The sequence below is a fragment of the Stegodyphus dumicola genome, chromosome X1, assembly GCF_044657685.1.
Source record: "Stegodyphus dumicola isolate Sdum_Otavi_A_Nest chromosome X1, ASM4465768v1".
Taxonomy (NCBI): Eukaryota; Metazoa; Arthropoda; class Arachnida; order Araneae; family Eresidae; genus Stegodyphus; species Stegodyphus dumicola.
This window is the reverse complement of record NC_140780.1, coordinates 22,126,855-22,139,108: the sequence shown is the minus strand read 5'-3', so window position 1 is coordinate 22,139,108 and position 12,254 is coordinate 22,126,855. Positions and strand designations below refer to the sequence as shown.

General features: G+C 31.4%; 1 long non-coding RNA gene across 1 annotated transcript; it reads right to left on the bottom strand.

Annotated features, from left to right (window-relative positions):
* Positions 1-3,472: 3,472 nt before the first annotated feature.
* On the bottom strand, positions 3,473-11,996 carry LOC118194111 (uncharacterized). The gene is made up of 3 exons (XR_004759047.2): positions 11,895-11,996; positions 10,933-11,017; positions 3,473-4,307 (listed from the first exon to the last, which is right to left on the bottom strand). It is a non-coding gene; the product is annotated as an uncharacterized LOC118194111 (long non-coding RNA).
* Positions 11,997-12,254: the final 258 nt, after the last annotated feature.

Here is a 12,254-nt window from a genome sequence, read left to right as displayed (position 1 = left end):
AAGACAAAACACTTTATGAATTTTAAAGTTATTCTATCAGAGTTCTTAATATAAGCGTCTAAAGCTGTAAGATAAATCAATGCAAATTGAAGTTGCAATAAAAAAATATCTTGATGATTAACAGGATATTGCTGGTATTTGAAATTAAAAGAGCTGTCCATAGAAGTAATAGCGAAGCACTAAAATACGCTGTCATTAACTGGTTGGTAAGATATTTTGAGTTTCTGTAGCATGAAGTAGTCTTCTTTTATCCTTTTAGACTGCGTAAACAACGCTTAAAAAAGCACAGGTACTTATGTCATGCAAAGAGAGAAACCCCCAAACTCAGAAATACATAGAAAAAAAATCTGATGGGGACATCACATGACTTTCTTGTACGGCCTATTAAATTATGCATATTTTTGCTGCATTTGATTTAAACTTATTTTTCCGAGTTTCATTAGAGATATATTTCTCGATCAAGCAATTCAGTTCTCACTTCGTGGCAAGGAAAATATATAATAACTCAAAAGAACTTCATTAAAAATTGCAAAATACAAAAAAACTTAAAACACCCAATAGAGTTAAAAACAGTTAAAAAAAGTTTTACGATTAAAATTACAGTTTCTACGCAAAAACAAGCAAAAATTAGAGTTTAAATTAAATAAAATTAGGCAGAAAGACAGATTTTTTTTGGTGCACAAAGCTTTTGGCCTCACTTGGCAAAAAGACACTGAAGTTGGTGCAGAAAATGACTTAATTCATTATTCTGCTAAGTTTAAAATGTAAACAAATGGTGGCATCGTTAGGCTTAGTGGAACTTACGCAACTTTTAAATTGTTGATAATTCTACAATTATTGCATGCAGATTAAATAAAGGCATAAAAACCTTTACCGGAACTTAAGAACAATATAATTCAATCACTTTTAAAGCAAAAAATGAACTATTTACCAACATATAAGAATAAAAAGACTTAGCTCAAGCCGGATAACAGAGTGCATACCTGTATATATTGAGTAGCCATTGAATAAAACTCATCTTAGCCATTAGTTATGAGCAGTAACTAGGGGTATTTTTTCATGTGTAGTGGACCGAACGGGTATAAAATTAATACTTCTTAATAAACAAGTATTTTAACTTGTAATTATATATTAGGTTCAAAATTTAAGTAATTTTACGCCTAATTTAATTTTTCTTGACAAAATTCTGTACTGAGACTAGGAGGCTGTATGTTTTGCTCGCCAGTGTTAACAGCTTTGAGGTCATATTGCCTGGACAAATAGTATTTAAGCAAATACTTAACAAAAGTCTTGGGCTTGATATGCCGTATTTCAGCCTTGAATAAATATACTGATATTTAGAAATGAAAATATTATTCATAATTTTATTAAAATTTTAAAAATATTAAGTAATAACGTGTATTTAATGATTTATTATACTTAAGCACTAATTGCTAACCGATATTTCAAACATAAGATAAGTAAATATTTTTCAGGAGGCCCTAAAACGTTTACCGCCAAAGGCCCCCAAATGGTTTAACCCACCCCTGTGTTTAATCTCTTTACAAGACAAAGGATATTATCAGTAGGGTAGACAAATATTCCATGATGTATGCCAATGGACTTCGGCGGAAAAGGCTCTCTTCCGTACGAATGTTTGGTGTTTTTATGTTATTATTTCAACTTTTCCTTTCATAACCTCATTGTTTCTTCGAAAGGCTTGCTTTGACATGTACTTCCAGTGCAGGTAAATGTGCTCTGACAGCGTTAATGAAATGAATATATTAATAATCTCATTAATTTTTTTTTATAAAAAATGAATGTTCTTAGTTTACTATTATGTACGATTGAATTTTGAGTCTCAAAAAGAAATCATCGTCCATTTGCTAACACAGTCAAATCATAAAAAAAAAAAAAAAAAAAAAAAAAAAAAAAAAAAAAAAATAAAAATAAAAATTTAAAAAAAAAAAAAAATCGTGCAAAATCTTATTTGAAAAAGGGTGATGGAAACGAAACATTTATTGATTTAATTTATTCTTACATTTTTATATTTAATATTTCGAAATCCTTCAAAATCATGTCGATGAAAATTGTTATCTGTGACAAAATAAAAATTTTCAGCCCTGAAATTATTTTTAATTGATAAAAATTCCCTTAAAAATGCTGCAGGTCCAAAAGAGAGGGAATTCTCGGGCTTTTAATAACTCAAAAGATTGAAAATAAATATTTCTCGATAAATATCGAGAAAAAAAATATTCCTTTTTCTTACTAAGCTCGTGTAATTTGCTAATTGAAATTCACATTCTGTTTATTATGAATAAATTAGCTTAAAATTAATTAAAAGTTGTTTTATTAAAAGTATTATTTAAATTACATGTATATGCTATAAAAAATGATGAAAGATCTGGGGAAAGAAATTATTGAGGCTATTTTCTCTCTGTGTACCATTGAATGAGACGTGATTTTCTTTTTCTTCTTGTTATGTGCAATTTTTTTCTTGTTTAATGACAGGATTATTATCGTGTTTCTTATTCAAAAATTAGAAGAAAGGTATAGTTTCTTTTCCTAGCTTGCATTTTCTAATTAAGTTCAAATTATATTTATTTATCAGGCAGAATAAAATTTCTATGCGAAGTGAAAAAAATGATAAAATGCAGATCATAGTTAACTTAAACCCTTTAAATTAATTAAGAAAATAATTTTTGCTCATTAACACGTCAACTTCGTTTTTAGGTGGAATCTAAACTAAGTAAATAGGCATCATTAAAGGATTCTTTTTCAAGAAATACCGATGATAAATGCCTTTTTTTCCCCCAGCTGCACGTTTAGCAATATCGAAGAGTGTTTCCACTTTACAGACGTTCTTAACAGGGATTTCTGTGAGTGCATGATTATATTTTAAGGGGTGTTGGAACCCTAAAATCTTCAAAAAATTGTGATTTCGGATTTTTGCATTTTCAAATTCTCTACACTTTTATCTTTCTAAAAATACCATTCTTTAATCTCTATGAAAATTAGAACTGTAAAAAAATCTAGTTTTAATTTGCTATCTACTGCTTTGATCAATGAGGATTTTTACATAAAAACGCGTTTTTCTCCAAACGTGATTTTTTTTACACTCGATGTACCTTTTCTCGGGAACTACTGCTCACAGGTATCTAAACTTTTTATGGCTTATTTATTAGGTTCCCTAATATTTACTGAAATGAGCTTTTTGTTTAGAAAAATGATTTTTTAAAATTTTTTTTGTCTGAGAAAAGTGCTAAATTTTACTATGCCTAACAAAATATCCTGTAATTTACTCTAAAATTCAAAATGTTTCAAAAACTCATTTCAGTATCAGATAGGTATACTTTAATTACAAAAAAAAAAAAAAAAAAAAAAAAAAAAAAAAAAAAAATCAAGCTTGTGTCTACAACAGATTTTGAGAAAAGGTACATCGAAAATGGCCAATTTAACATTGTCGGTATAGGGGTTTCTGATACCCCTTAAACAAACAGACGCTTTTCAAGTATCTATTTGCAAAAAGTAAACAAGTATGAAATTTTATTATTAATGAGAAATGATTGCTGCATTTCTGCTTTATTTGTAAAGGGAAGTTAAAAAAATGAAAATTAACTTAAAATTAGTCACAACAGTAACCTTGTGTTTGGCGTCCACTTTTTGTTTGCTGAACTTTCAAAAATATTAAGCTACAAAACGTATGCTTTCATAATGAGATAAAATTAAAGCTTGTACATATTTATGTTTCATAACACACTGATCAACAACGGGTGGGTTTGTTAGAGTAGAAATTTTAGTAATCTTATGTAGTTTCAGATGCTGATTTCGATTTTAGAAACATCGTTACTTGAAATTTCGGAGTACCAACACAACCTTGAGAACTGTTCACAGACATATCGCAAACAAGATTGAAGCTAGTCCGTTTTCATAACAGAAATATCTCCCTATCATTGTCGCTGGATTACACTGCACAGATTCTGATAGTTCATTTAATTAACAGTTACTTTTTATTTTGAGACTTTCCTTTCTGCTTTTTTCCGTTACGTACGCACTCAGTCCAGAGGTTTACGCAGATTTTGTAGCAAGCGGCGCAGTTCAGACTGAGAGGAAGATCCGTAACAAGCACAGTTTTTAATAGAAACCTTGAAAGATATCTGCCTTATAAGCCTCTGATATATATTAAAAGTGAACACTGGGTATTCGACATGGCTTTGGTTAGTGTGAACTTTAGTAACGTTAAGTTTTCCGAATATATGATATTCATAGCTTCGAGTAGCAGCGCTTGTATTCCAGCCAGTTAAATTCTTGTACGTTCCAAACAGTCACTATAAATCAAGGAGACATAAAGTTTTGGTTAGTATTATTCTGAGTTTTCTAATAAGAGTGACAAAACAAAGCTAATATTTTACAGTTTGAGTGGCTCTTGTTTCCACAGTCAGTTTAGTCTGAGGCCGATAAATCTCCAGCATAGTAAAGGTAACGTTTTAGAGTGAGTGGTCAGTAGTACGTAATCATCTAGAAGCCTCCCAAGTGTTATAAGATGAAAGCATATCAAAATATGAAAAAATGTGTTCTGTAATATGAATTATGAGAAACATTCGGGGTATGTCTAGAAAAGTCTAAAACTAATAGTCCTTACTACTCGAACTAGAAGCTGGATATACTTTTGTTGTTTTTTGTGGGAACGGGATAATAGAGAAAAAGAGTAACATAAAAAAATGTTCTGAAGGGAGACTCTAATTATAAGAATTTAATATGTAGTTTTGTGTCATTAATGCATTTGTAGAAGCTGACCTTTCCAGCTCTTCACATCAAACTAGGTTAAATGAAAACGTTTTATGAAGGAAATGGTTAGAAAATGAAATGACTTCTAAGAATAAAATTTTTCAAAACTGGAGAAGTCAAAATTAAGGAGGCCATCTTTTATCCCTCTATAATTTAAGGAACTTATGTGTGATTCTGAATTCGACTATACACCAAATAAGGCTAAAATTGATGAGATCATGGAAATCTGTTAAAAATGTTATTATAAGTTTAACCAAAAAGCAGAAAATTTCGCAGAAATAATTAACAAACTTTTATTAAATTTTTGAAAAACAAGAAAACGTTATGTATTGCTGAAGATGCTCAAGATTGTTGTTAAGATTCATTTTCTGGGCACCAAATTTGACTTTTGTTTCCAGAAAAGGTGATTTTGTAGCCGAGCGTGAAGAACTTTTCTATAAAGATATATGAGCAATGCAAACATGCTATTAAAAACATCAAAATGCTCGACTGTTGCTGGATTCAAAACAAGTAGTGTGCCAGAACCAAATATCAAAGAAAATGAACCAGAATTTATTAAGAAAATTGTCACTAATTGTGGTGGCTTTTAAATGTAAAATAAAGGTGTTTTTTTTAGATATTAATTCCTTTTCCCTCTCAAACAAAGCCAAACAGAAAAATATTAACTGATTATGTACTGGAACGGACTTAAAATTAGCGGAAAAAGAGAACTAAGTTCAACATTCGAAGTCTATGCAACAAAAATTACGTCAAATATTGTGTTCAGTATTATCCTGAGTCAGAGATCCGAACTATAGCGTCATACTTAATAAAAGTAGTAATATTTAAGGAATTTAAAATACCTTAAGTTAGAAAGTGAAAAGGAAAAGAGGGTTTCAAACCGAATTTAGAAATCTTGCATTCTTTCAATTTGGAAAGAAATTTGGCGGAATGCGAAAAAATTTAAAAAATAACCAGGAACGTTATAGAGTGTTTCAATAAGTTGAATGAAAATTTGGATACAAATGCTATATTATGGAAGAAACTATAAAATCAGCAGCACAAATAAGTTAAATAAATTAGAGAGTACCTTAAATTGTGGAATGAGATTTTAAGCTACGATCTTAAGTAAGAAAAAAAAAAAAATAGCCATGATTTCTCTGTTAATGAAAGATCGGAGTTTTCAAGAGATTGACGGTGCATGCATTTTTACATCTTAATAGTTTAATTGGTTTTAACTTATACTACATAATAGTTTAACAAATATGTTTAAAACGATCTTTCTTAAAAAAAAGGAGGATTTAATGCCGGAGGCCGTTGCATTCACGCATATTTCTGCAAATGATAGCTACAGCTAACGGTAAGTACCTTTCTATTCTCTGCAATATGTCAGTTTGAAATCTTTATGCAAATCTGAAACCTGATTAAACTTTTAATATTTAAATGCACGCAGCTAGTGAACCTATGTGTTGAAACGCTCAGGAGTATTGATGTAATTAGAGTCTGTCTGGTTAAGCTTCATAATCAACGAATTAAATTTTGAGCTTTTATTTGTTTTGCTTTTGTTGACTCGTACGGCTCTTCCCAATATCACACATTACAATAAGTATTTACACTTCAAACTACTAAGAATATTAAACACAACGTAGTGCAAAGCTAATCTAAATAACGAAGCTTGCATGAAGCTCTCAGTACTCCGAAGTCTACTCTGAACTGAAAAGCTTAGAATTGATGTTTTCTGTGGGCTTATATAATTTTACCCGGATTGCCAAGAAACCTCTAGTACCTCCAATTTCTCTAAATTACTGGAAGGCATGTACGGTTAAAGTTACATATAAGGGCCATATGCGGTTACAGTTACACATAGCTATCAATTGCAATTATTCAATTACTTTCCAGTAACAGTTATACAGGGACCAGACATAGATGTCGTCAAATGGTCGCCAGTTTAGTGACTTTTGGTGATTTCTTACAAAATTTAGTCGCCCAAACCATCGCTAGCTTGGCGATATCTCACCAACTCAGAAAGCTATTTACTTCAATGCTAATAGACTTACCCCTGGGATCATATTGGTCTGGCAGATATATGAAATCTGAACAGTGCTTCAGATTTCATATATTCATAAAATCACTGTATAAAAGATACTACAATTTCAAACATAACTTCAGTAAAATCATTCTCATATAAACACAGTTCGTAACATTGCCCCTTTCCAAAGGAACGTTCCGGACACTACAATCCCTCGACAGGAAGCCATATTTATAACTAAGGAAAATAAATGCAATATTAATACAATAATTTCCATAAATAACAGAAAACAAATCAAATACTAAATCAGAAAATAAGTGCATAAAGTTTCAAATTTATAATGCGAATACAATCATGGTCTTAGTATACTATTTACATTATACCACACTGTGGGGTCTACGTATTATACCCACAACGATGGCTTGCCTGTCATACTGAGCGACTTTAGCCTTAGAATTTGATATCTACCTGAACCGAACTATGACGTCATTCGACATTCTTAGGACTGTATAAGGACCGCCCCAGGATGACTGTAGCTTAGGAGAGATTCCTTTCCGCCGAATTGGATTTCATAGCCACACCTTGTCACCTTCGTTGAATTGATGTCCTGTTTCGTATCGGGTCTTCATCTTTTCCGTCGCCAAGTTGACTTGTGCAAAAGTGTGCATCACCTCAGACTGTGCCTGGAGGTCTCGAATGTACTCCTCAGGCGATGAAAGCTTATCCGGAGGGCGTCACACAAGAGATTACAAGGCAGACAAAGGTCACGATCGAAGAGCATCTGGGATGGGGAATAACCGGTAGCCTATTTCACAAGTGCACATCTGTGTAGCCACCGAGGGAGTGGCTTCTAGGATGGACCAATGAGTATCCAGTAAGATTTCTGTCATGTCACATGACCTTTCGCGTGCTTGAATATGGTTGAAAACATTTTCCCACGCAATTTCCTGTACAAAAGATTCAAGCATCGTCGATTTCTTCTGAAAATTTTCATTGCGAAGTTAAATCAAATATAAGCAGTTGTGAAGATTTCACTACCTGGTTGAAAGAATTTTAAATAAAGGTTGGATACCCCGCAAAAATATCCCTGTGAAGTATTACTTAATAAGTGGTAAATAACACGAAGAAATAAATATGTGATAAACATCTGAGCCCAAATGCTATCTTTACATAAAACTATGCATAGAAGAAAAATATTTGCACCAATTATATAATACGCAAAGAGAAGTCAGCCCTTTTTATTGCAGTCTATATGAAAAAGATGTTCTATAATAATAGACAATGCAGAATTTTATTCAAAGTAAACTTTACTAATTTGCATTCGTGTATATTTAGTGTGTTAAATTTCCCATTTAATAACTGCTCACTCTTAAATCTCCTGTCTACACAAGCAATGCTCATCAAACAAAATGAATTTATCTTATTCACAACGAATATATTCAATTTATTCAGATATAACATTTAATACTAACAGTGTATATAATCGTGTTATATACAATATGTATTCTGCATCTTATACTTTCAAAATCAAAAGAATGCAAGCACTGAAATAAGAAAACACTAGATTCATTGTAACACTTCCAGTCCTTCTAAGCTCAATTAAAAAAAAAAAAAAAAAAAAAAAAAAATCTATACACTTGAATTCTCTTAATCCACAGCTGTTAGTAAATGCATAATATCCGAGGCTAATTGTAGCTTGAGTCATTTGCTCGATGTAAAGAGCGATAATATACCATGAACATCAATCTAAATATTAATGCGTGATAAAAATCGCGAAAGTAAAATGTCAGCGATTAATTAAAATCATAAAACGAAAGCGCTACGGTATTTTCTACTATTACGCCATACATTTATAACTGCGAAGCGAACGCAAATTAAAACGTAAACGCTCACATGCACGAAGATTTAGCGTCACAAGAGCAATAGAAGCTCATTGCTCCATTTTCGAAACCCCGGCCTCGGTGGCTACGTTGATGTGCACTTGTGAAACATGCTAACCGGTAGTCTCCTGGACAGCACAGCGATAGCATATCGTGCGCGTTGGAGCATACTGTGCGACTTTAATAATTAATTATCTTAATTTTGAAATTTTAAACTTTTGTTTATATATATATTCTAGTAGATTATTGAATATATAATATCCTTTGAAAAAAGTGCTAGAATTCTATTGATATGAACTTACTCATAGCATATTTAAAATAGAATAATTAAAAGCGAAAGTGCAACCAACAAACTAAGTTATTATCATCGTTGACCAGAAATTAGTTGACGTTTTGAGAGACACACACTAATTTCCGATCAATTAAAAACAATAATTATTAAAATGTATATATATATATATATATACATATATATATATATATACATACATACATATATATATATATATATTATGTTAACAACTGATATTATGATGTCGAAATTTGACCCATGGTACATCGCTGGCGTCCCCCATACTTTTACTTGTACCTATCGAAAGCTATATGGCAGTTTCAACTATCAGTCTGTATGATCTTTACTAAAAATGCGTTGCATTTTAAAACTATGCTATGCCTTGCTACAATACTGCCGACCAGCCGGTAGTAATAAATTCTTCTTCGAAGCTGCATACTCCAAGAGGGCATCGACAGCCCCACCCGTGTTCGATTCCCGGTGAAAGAGCTGATTGCATGGGGTTTTGAGGACTTGCATCGTGGGAAATTACAAAACGTTCGTTCCGTGCAGATTGTTCTTTCACCCAAAGCTAGGCTGTTCTTGCGTGCTTTGCTCTATTGAGTGAAGAAATACGAATTCCAGAAGAAGCATATTTAAGCAACACATCGAACATTAATCTTGAAGATATATCATGAAATCAAATACTTGTTCCTTCGTAGTGATTTTGTGACTTGAATTATTCCCGTTGCTTCGAATCATAACAGCAAAATTAGGGCGGGGAAAAAAACAGCACGATGTATAATTGCATTCTTTTTACAAACTGTCATTAGACATGCGTTTCATTTTACTTTTACAACTTAGTGCTACTCGTAACTGCCTTCTTTAATGTTTGTGGTTTTCGTTAATGGATTTTATATATTTTAATAAAGTTGATGTTAGAGTAAATAAAAATATTTTCCAAAGTAAAAAGCACACGTTTTGCTACTTTATTATGCTATACATAAAATCGTAAATGAGCTAATTTCCGTCTTTAGCAGGATTTATCTTAGGAATTTCAGCAAATTATGCTTTTAAGTACTGTTGGAAAAAAATATACAATTTTTCTTTTACTGCTTAAAAGAGAGAGTTTATAATATTATCCTTTGATGCATATAGATAAAACAATTTATGGAGCTTCCTGTATTAGTAGGCTGAAAATATGCAAGCTAGGTTTTAATTAATAGTTTTCAAAATCGTTAAAAGCAGTGAAAATTTAGCCGTTTTACTTTTCTTTTTACAATTTTTGTTATATTTAAATTACTTAAAATATTCACATACGTAGAATACTGCTTTGAGAATATGCATGTTGAGAATTCAGAGTTCTGATCAATAATTGTCATTATCAGTCCTTATAAAATCGTGAAACTAGTATTTTTTTTCATAAGCAATCTACTAAGATATAAAACGTCGCGACAATGTCATTATTGTATTCTTCTGATAGGAACAAAATAATTGCCTTCCCGATACTAGAAAATAATTGGATACTTAAAAAGTCCATAAGCCTGGATGTGTTGGAAATGAGAAATGCAACTAAGAAGCCTTTCATTGTTTGATAATTCGATAAGATTCTAAGCGCTGAAATTGAAAACAACTTTATCGATCACATCTGAGCATCTAATAACGACAAAAAGAATTCTGGTATTCCTTTAGGAAATCGTATTTAAACTAATTTTTGGTGACAGTGTCAATCGAGGTTGCTGCTTTGATCTCCTAAATTAAAGAATATTTTCTTGCTTTGCTTTCTTTAAGAAACTAAGGTATTCACAACTATAAATGGAGCTCAGATTTTTGCATTAAACATGGATCTTTGTTTTGCGGTTCTGCATATGCGATGACCAGAAGCTTTTCTTAAAACTTTTGTTGAAATGGAGCATTTAGAAAAGAAAGTATATAAATGACATCAGCCTACATTTACCGAAAAGAATTATTTTGTGAGCAAGCTGAAAGATAAAATAGCAACCTACTTTACGTTACCTCAGTTTTAAGTTGTAATGTAACCTTGCTGACTGCCTATGGAATAGTTCGTCTTACTGGCTAAAAACACTCAGTCTGCATCCAAAAAAAAAAAAAAAAAAAAAATAGTTAAGCTTTATGAAAAGTGTTAAACGAGAAAATTTACAGGTAAATTTGCTTTAGAGACAATAAACATATATTATTACGTCATTCATATCCGTAATAGTACATCAGTATATAAAGTTATACCGCAATAGTACATGAGCGTATAAAGTTATACCTTAATTGCATTTAAATTAACTAATGGGTAACTTTTATAGATTAACAGATGAATTCTCCTCCTCTTGTGTTAACTTAAAATCTGGTAACACAAAATATTTACAACTTATGCACAAACATCTCTAAACATTTATACGGCTTGAAGTGTCCTTATTCTCTATCTTCTACTGTTATAACTATCTTTTCTTTCTTAGATTCTCTTTTGTTATGTAAGCTCACTTAATAAGCATTTCTGATGAAACTGACGGAAAGCGGAAGTAAAGGAAAGATTTAACATAAGATATAACGGCTTAATTAAAATAAAAATTACAAGTGTATTTTAGATTCATATGAGTAGTCTACAAACTTATACGAAGGGGTTGCTTCATCGCTGTCATATAGTAAAAAATTCTCTCGTTCAAGCTTTCAAATTTTAAACGACAAAAATCTCTGAGAGAAGGGGAATTTATTATTAAAAATTAAAACACTAGAAAATTCTTTTAAAATACATTTCGCGGGAAGTGTGGTGGTGATCGTTCTCAAACTAATCATCACCATTTTCCATGAGAACAGAATTCAGAACACCACGGAATGAAAATTATTACAATTTGGAGAAGTATGGAAATAAAATGAATATTTAAAAATTCATTACAAACTGATTTAGATAAATTGTTTCATTAAAATATAAAAAGAAATACGCCAAAGTAAAACTTACATTTGTGCAAAGCAACAATCTTGTATTTGGAGTAAATTTTAACTAAGACTCGATTGATTTCAAGGCAGAAAGGGTGTAAGTACTCGTTTATGAAAAATTCTGAAAGAAAGAACTATTTGATTATTTGAAAAGTGATGAAACACAAAATCATTTCTAGTTATTTCCCGTTACCCTCGGATAATTTTGTTGAAGGTATTGTTTTAATTTTTCAAGGGATAATAATATTCTGATTCAGCATTTATTGAAGAAGTGGATAACTCAGTAACAAAATGCCATGCTGAACGGGGGGGGGAAGAAACATTGGAAGGCATTAGGTTAAATGATACTTGTTGCTGCTAGTGAATGACAGTAAACCTCTGC